A 6,972-nucleotide genomic window follows, 5' to 3' on the forward strand; every position below is an offset into this window, starting at 1 on the left:
GATCATAGAAGTTTGGGGAGAGGGCCAGAAGATGAAGGAGTGGCCCATTAGGCACCAGGGCACGCCTAGAGGTAGCCGCGCCCTGGTGGCTTATGGGGCCCACGTGCATCCTTTTGACCTAATTCCGCCTCTATAAATTCCCTAAAATCAGGAAACCAACAGAGAGCCACCCAAAATATTTTTCTGCCGCCACAAGCTTCTGTTCTCACAAGATCCCATTAGGAGGCCTTTTCGAGTAATATGCTAGAGGGGGGATCGACCACAAAGGGGCTCTACATCAACCTTGTTGCCCTTCCGATGATGTGTGAGTAATTTACCATAGACCTACGGGTCCATAGCTATTATCTAGATGGCTTCTTCTCTCTCTTTGATCCTCAATACAATGTATAAACCCACAATTCATCGGATCATAACAAACACACTGCAAAAGAAGATTACATTGAATAGATCTATGACGAGAACAATCTATTGAAGATCGAAGAGAGAGAAGAAGTCGTCTAGCTAGTTGCTACTTCGTGAGCTTGGTTTTTCCCTTGAAGAGGAAAGGGTGATGCAGCAAAGTAGAGATAAATATTTCCCTTAGTTAAGAACCAAGGTATCAATCCAGTAGGAGGAACACACAAGTCTCAAATGATAGCACCTACACAAACAAACAAATACTTGCACCCAACGTGTCGCGGGAAACCACGGCCACCTATGGGAGTAGGAGGCCCCTTGCTGGTTCGGCAGGGGGGCGACGCGTTGCACAAAGAGGAGACGAGCGTGGGGCAGCGCGGCAGGGATCACACAAGCAATTTACCCAGGTTCGGGCCGCCGCAAGGCGTAAAACCCTACTCCTGCTTTGGTGGATTGATGGTGGAAAAGGTGGTGGTGGAGCATAGTACACTTGCCCGGCAGGGCTATCCTTGGGGCAGCAGCGATTACGCGCGTATGGGGTTGTGATTTATCCAACCTTCTAACCCTTTCTTCGGTTGCCATGGACCTCCTTTTATAGATCAAGGAGTCACCACAATGGCAAAGTAGTCATCATGCACTGATATGATAGCAAACAGTGCTATCATACCTAACTCTGCTGGCTGACAGCATGCATTAAATGCACTGCTTAGTGTCACATCACTGGTTGCCTGGCAAGGCCTGCCGGGCTATCTTGCCAGCACCGTGCTTGTTCTCTTGAAACATCACAGGACGGGTGTCATCTGTGGGTTTTCCCTATAAGGAGAGGCAGCCATGTGGAGAATGACTGCCACTCGGTAACTTCGCGGCTTGACACCGCACTGATTGACGACGTGGGTCGTGGTTGAGTGGTTGGTGAGGTGGTTTTGCTTCTGTGAGCCCCAGCAGGCCCTGCTGGAGCACTTCGATTGCTTGCTTCTGGGGGTGGCCTCGCCCCTTGCCGGGCTCGCCGGCCCGGGAAAGAGGCCTTTCTCTTGGCGATATCCTGCTTCTCTGGCTCGATCTTGGTCTCTCTGATCTGCATGTTGGTCCTTCAAATCTCTTGATCCTTTGTATTCTGACTTGGGTTGGTGCTTCAATCTTGTTCTCGTGCCTGTGCACAGTCTGGGCAACAGACCCAGGGTTTGTTGTACCGACAGAAGCCCTCGGGCCTGCCCCGAACACGCTGCCAAGCGTCGTCGGGGTAGGGCCAAATAAGTGCACAAGCAGAGTTGCTGAAGAGGCTGGTCTCTTGCAGCCTTCTCTACTTCTTCATTAGCCTTGATTCCGGGCCAGTTTCCTGTTTTCCCGCGCATTGTGTAAAGCCAATAGTGGTGGGGTAGCTCCAGTAATAGCCCGTGAATGACTTTAACGCATGGGGTAGAAATTGCCAATTTACTCTTCCCACTGCGCCCTTATCCTTGGCCACATATGTTGTATGCATCGCGCGGGGTAGGTAACGGAGGCGCGTGGTGCGGGAGAGCATCAAGATGATGGCCCGGTCATCTTGAATTGGTGGAGGAGGACGGTGGCCGCCCGTTGATGGAGCAGCCCCCTCCCCGCCCCGCCTATAAAAGGAGGGGCGAAGGAGGGCGAGTCATCCAACCCCACATCCATTCTCCTCTGTCTCCTGCTTCTGCTGGTCATGCTGGAAAAGAGGGCTTGGGGCCGTGCCCCGGGCTCCATCTTGAAGCTCCCCTGGATCTGGAAGGGGGACTCGGGCAGCGCGGCGACAACGCCGGGAGTGGCGATCCTGGCGTGCCTGACGCCGGGCCGCCCATGGCCTTGACTTCAGTGGGAGGGGACGTGAACGATACCATGTCGCGGCTCGAGGTGGGCATGGCGTATGGTAGTCGACTACTCCTCATTCTTCCTCCTCTTGCGGCACTGGGAGGAGCCATGGAAGAGATTCATCGCTAATAGGGGCGAATCTGGCTCCTCCTGGGCGTCGTCTTCCTGTCGTGCAGGAAGGATCTTTGCTTTCTCATGCGTTCCCGGTACGCGCGGTGGCTTCTAACATCAGGGCTCCTGGAGACGGCCATGCTCTCTATGGGAAGACCCAGAGAGCATGGCGTCCGGCGTGACAGTCGCGCTGAGGTCTTCGGGTGGTAGTGATGAGGACGACAGTGGCAACCCACGACGCGTCAAGAACGGGGACGACCGTTCCGACGAGTCGTGTTTACCGGTGACTCCGTGCCTCCCATCTGGTCCTCTGGCAGTGTCACCATCCATGCCTGCCCTCCGGTTTCTTCCTCCTTGCTAGGGAGCAGCGCCATCCTGACCCTAGTGAGGCGCGGAATCCCAGCTGTGCCCGCCTCCGGCCTCTTCGACCTCTTCCTGTAGGAGATGGACAGGGGCAAAGGCATTACAGGGCACTTATCTTTTTTCAATCTTAAACTTGTAGGCAATCGCCAGATTTTAATTCAAATAATGTAATCACTTGAGTTCATGTTCTGTAATGCTTGTACTTGTATTAGCATATGAATGAAAAAGATGAACCTTGCCGGGAACTCGTGCATGTGTATGTCCATGCAGAGGTGAGATGCGTCTTTAATGTAAACAAATGAGTTTTCCCCAGCAGGCTATCCTGCTAGCGCCCCCTTTGTCTGCCGGAGAGCTGTGTCTACCGGGGAACAGACAGGGGGCCACCCCCCGCCAACTTGTTTTTTCCAAAGGCTACTGCGACCATTCTGACCAAAGCAACGTTTGAGTCATGGATGGGAGCACATAAGTCTCAAAAGAGTGGCGAGCCTTTCTCATGCTCAAGTTGTAGCCTTACAGAACATTAACGGACAGGAGGTAAAACTTATATGTTCGGCTTGCCGGGGTTCGCAGTGTCGGGCAATCTTCTCAGTTCCTTGTTGAAGCCAAGTTCACGACAGGAACCTGCAGCTTCATGCAGATGAGAATGAATGCAAGATTCGATCCTATATATATGCATATGCAAATGCTCATGAAATGCTTATGCAGTGATATTGGTATGCTCATGCATGCATGCAATCTTGGTCGGGGGCCCCCCACAGTGCTTCTTTATTTTCTCTTGCTCGGGGTCATCGCCCCGGCTTTGTATAAGGGGTTACATGTAGCTGAGGCAAGGCCTGTACAAAAGGGTGGCTGTCGGGCAGGGCCCGACAGCCGTGCCTTACGGGTAGAACTTGTGGAGATGTTCAATATTCCATGAGTTTTGCAATTGTGTGCCATCTCCGGTCTCCAGATGGACTGCGCCAGGTCTGGTGACTCGTACTACCCGGTAAGGGCCTTCCCACTTTGGTGACAGCTTGTGTGTACCCTTGGCGGACTGAACTCGCCTAAGGACAAGGTCACCTTCCTCAAAACACCGGGCATGAACCCTGCGGCTATGATAGTGACGCAGGGCTTGCTGGTAGCGTGCAGCACGCGTAGCAGCCCGAAGACGATTCTCCTCGAGTAGCACAGCGTCGTCACGCCGGTGCTGATCATGCGCTACTTCATCGTAGGCATGCACTCGAGGTGACCCGTAAATGAGTTCCGTGGGGATAACTACTTCTGCCCCGTAGACTAGGGAGAAGGGAGTCTGCCCGGTAGCTCGGTTTGGTATCACTCTGAGGGACCAGAGAACTACCGGCAGCTCCTCGATCAACCGCCTGCTGTGCTTCTGCAGCATATCAAAATTTCTCGTCTTGAGTCCATGTAGCACTTCAGCGTTTGCCCTCTTAGCTTGTCCATTGCTCCAGGGGTGTGCCACATAGGCGAATGAGATCTTGCATCCTAGGGCATGAACATACTGCATGTAGGTGCAGCTCGTGAACTGGGTGCCTTTGTCGGTGGTGATCCTTGCCGGAACTCCAAAACAACACACCAATTCTTTCAAGAACTTGATAGCTGACTGAGCAGTCACCTTTCTCACGACAGTCACTTCCAGCCACTTTGTAAACTTGTCGATGGCAACGAAAAAGAATTCAAAGCCCACGATTGCTCGGGGGAAGGGGCCGAGGATATCGAGCCCCCAGACCGAAAATGGCCATTATAGAGGGATTGTTTGAAGATCTTGGGCAGGCAGGTGTGTTTTCTTGGACTGGAACTGGTAGGCTTCACATGTCGTGACTAGCTCGACTACATCTTGGAGGGCTGTGGGCCAATAGAATCCCTGCCAGAATGCTTTCCCAACTAATGCCCTTGATCCAATGTGGGAGCCGCACATTCCTTTGTGAATCTCACCCAGCAGTTCCTTTCCTTCTTCCCGGCAGACACACTTCAATTTCACACCATTGGGCCTCCTTCTGTACAGAGTGTCATCGACAAATACTGGCCCTCCGGGCTACTTTTTCAGCTTCATCTTGGTCGCCAGGAAGTTCTCCGGTTTGGAGGAAGTGGACAATGTGCCTTGCCCAAGTTGGAGCCTGGGGCTTGGCAACGAGGACTAGCGACACCTCCTCTGCTGCGGGAGCACAAGCCTCATTCGCGGGGTTCATGGACCCGGCTCGAGGTGGTGGTCCGGCAGGCTGTGAGGAGTTGTTTCCGGCAGGGTCTCTGCTAGGAGCAGACGGCTCTACCGGGAGAGGCTTACCGTAGTCCAACTTTCTCCTCTTCTAGGCCATTGTTGCTCGAGATACGGAGGGCTGAGTGAGATGGAGAACAAAAGTCCCTGGTTCCACAGGAAGCTTCTGCACAGCACACTTCGACAGATGATCAGCTATGCTGTTTTTCGCATGGGATACGTGCTCTGTTTCCTATCCGTCAAAGTGCTCCTCCAATCTCCTCACTTCCTTGACGTATGCCTTCATCAATGGAGTTTGGTAATCCTTGTTGACTTGTCTCACTACAAGTTGTGAATCTCCTCGAATGATCAGCTTCTTGATCCCCAATTTAGCTGCAATCCTAAGCCCAGCAAGGAGTCCTTCATACTCAGTTGTATTGTTGGTTGCCTGTTCCCGGGCAAAATGCATTTGGACGATGTACTTCAAGTGCTCCCCGGAGGGGGCGACAAGAAGCACGCCAGCTCCTGCACCCTGCAGGGAAAAGGCACCATCAAAATACATAACCCATTCTTGGGGCGATTCCTTGCCGGGGATAACTGTCTCTGTTACTTCCTCATCAGGGGTTGGCGTCCATTCGGCAATGAAGTCTGCCAACGCCCTGCTCTGAATAGTTGATGTGCTCTCAAACTTCAAACCAAAACTGGATAGCTCCAAAGCCCACTCCACTATTCTGCCGGTACCCTCAGGGTTTTGGAGTATCCTTTGCAATGGGAAACGAGTGAGGGAGTCCTAGACTAAGGGGTCCTTGGGCGTCCAGCCTGTTATCCATTGGGCCGAACTGATGGGCTGTGAAGATACGAAGGCCGAAGACTATACCCGTGTGCGGATTGGACTCTACTTGGCGTGGAAGGCAAGCTAGGCGACCGATTATGAAGATTTCCTTCTATGTAACCGACCCCATGTAACCCTAGATCTCTCCGGTGCCTATATAAACCGGAGAGCATAGTCCGGATAGGAACAGACTCATTACCATATACTCATAGGCTAGACTTCTAGGGTTTAGCCATTACGATCTCGTGGTAGATCAACTCTTGTAACACTCATATTCATCAAGATCAATCAAGCAAGAAGTAGGGTATTACCTCCATAGAGAGGGCCCGAACCTGGGTAAACATCGTGTCCCTCGTCTCCTGTTACCATCGATCCTAGACGCATAGTTCGGGACCCCCTACCCGAGATCCTCCGGTTTTGACACCGACATTGGTGCTTTCATTGAGAGTTCCACTGTGAAGTCGGCGAAAGGTTTGATGGCCCCTTCAATCGTCAGTAATGACGTGGTCCGGGGAGAAACCTTCCTCCCCGGACAGATCTTTGTATTCGGCGGCTCCGTACTGCGGGCCAACTCGCTCGGCCATCTGGAGCAGATCGATAGCTACACCCCTGACCATCAGGTCAGATTCGGAAGCCTAAACTACGTCGCGGACATCCATGGAGACCTGTCTAACACCCACGATGCAGCTATATCTCCCACGTGTCGAGGCACGACTTAGAGGCATAACCGCATTGTGGTTTTGTCGCAAGAAGGGTCATCTTCACACAATCCCATGTAATGAACAAGAATGGGATAACGAGAGTTGGCTTACAATCGCCACTTCACTCAATACATAAATAATTCATACATCATCCAAAATCCACACATAGACCGACTACGGTCAAATCCAAATGAAAATAAGATAACCCCAAATGCTAGTTCCCCGATCATCCCAACTGGGCTCCACTACTAATCATTAGGAAAAGAAACATAGTAACGACCACGTTCCTCATCAAACTCCCACTTGAGCTCGGTTGCGTCATCTGCACTAGCATCGTCGGCACCTGCAACTGTTTTGGTTGAATCTGTGAGTCACGAGGACTCAGCAATCTCACACCCGCGAGATCAAGACTATTTAAGCATATAGGAAAGGATGGTGTAATGAGGTGGAGCTGCAGCAGGTACTAAGCATATATGGTCGCTAACATACGCAAATGAGAGCGAGAAGAGAAGCAACGCAACGGTCGCGAAGCCAGAAATGATCAAGAAGTG

This window comes from Aegilops tauschii, chromosome 7 (genome assembly GCF_002575655.3).
Source record: "Aegilops tauschii subsp. strangulata cultivar AL8/78 chromosome 7, Aet v6.0, whole genome shotgun sequence".
Taxonomy (NCBI): domain Eukaryota; kingdom Viridiplantae; phylum Streptophyta; class Magnoliopsida; order Poales; family Poaceae; genus Aegilops; species Aegilops tauschii.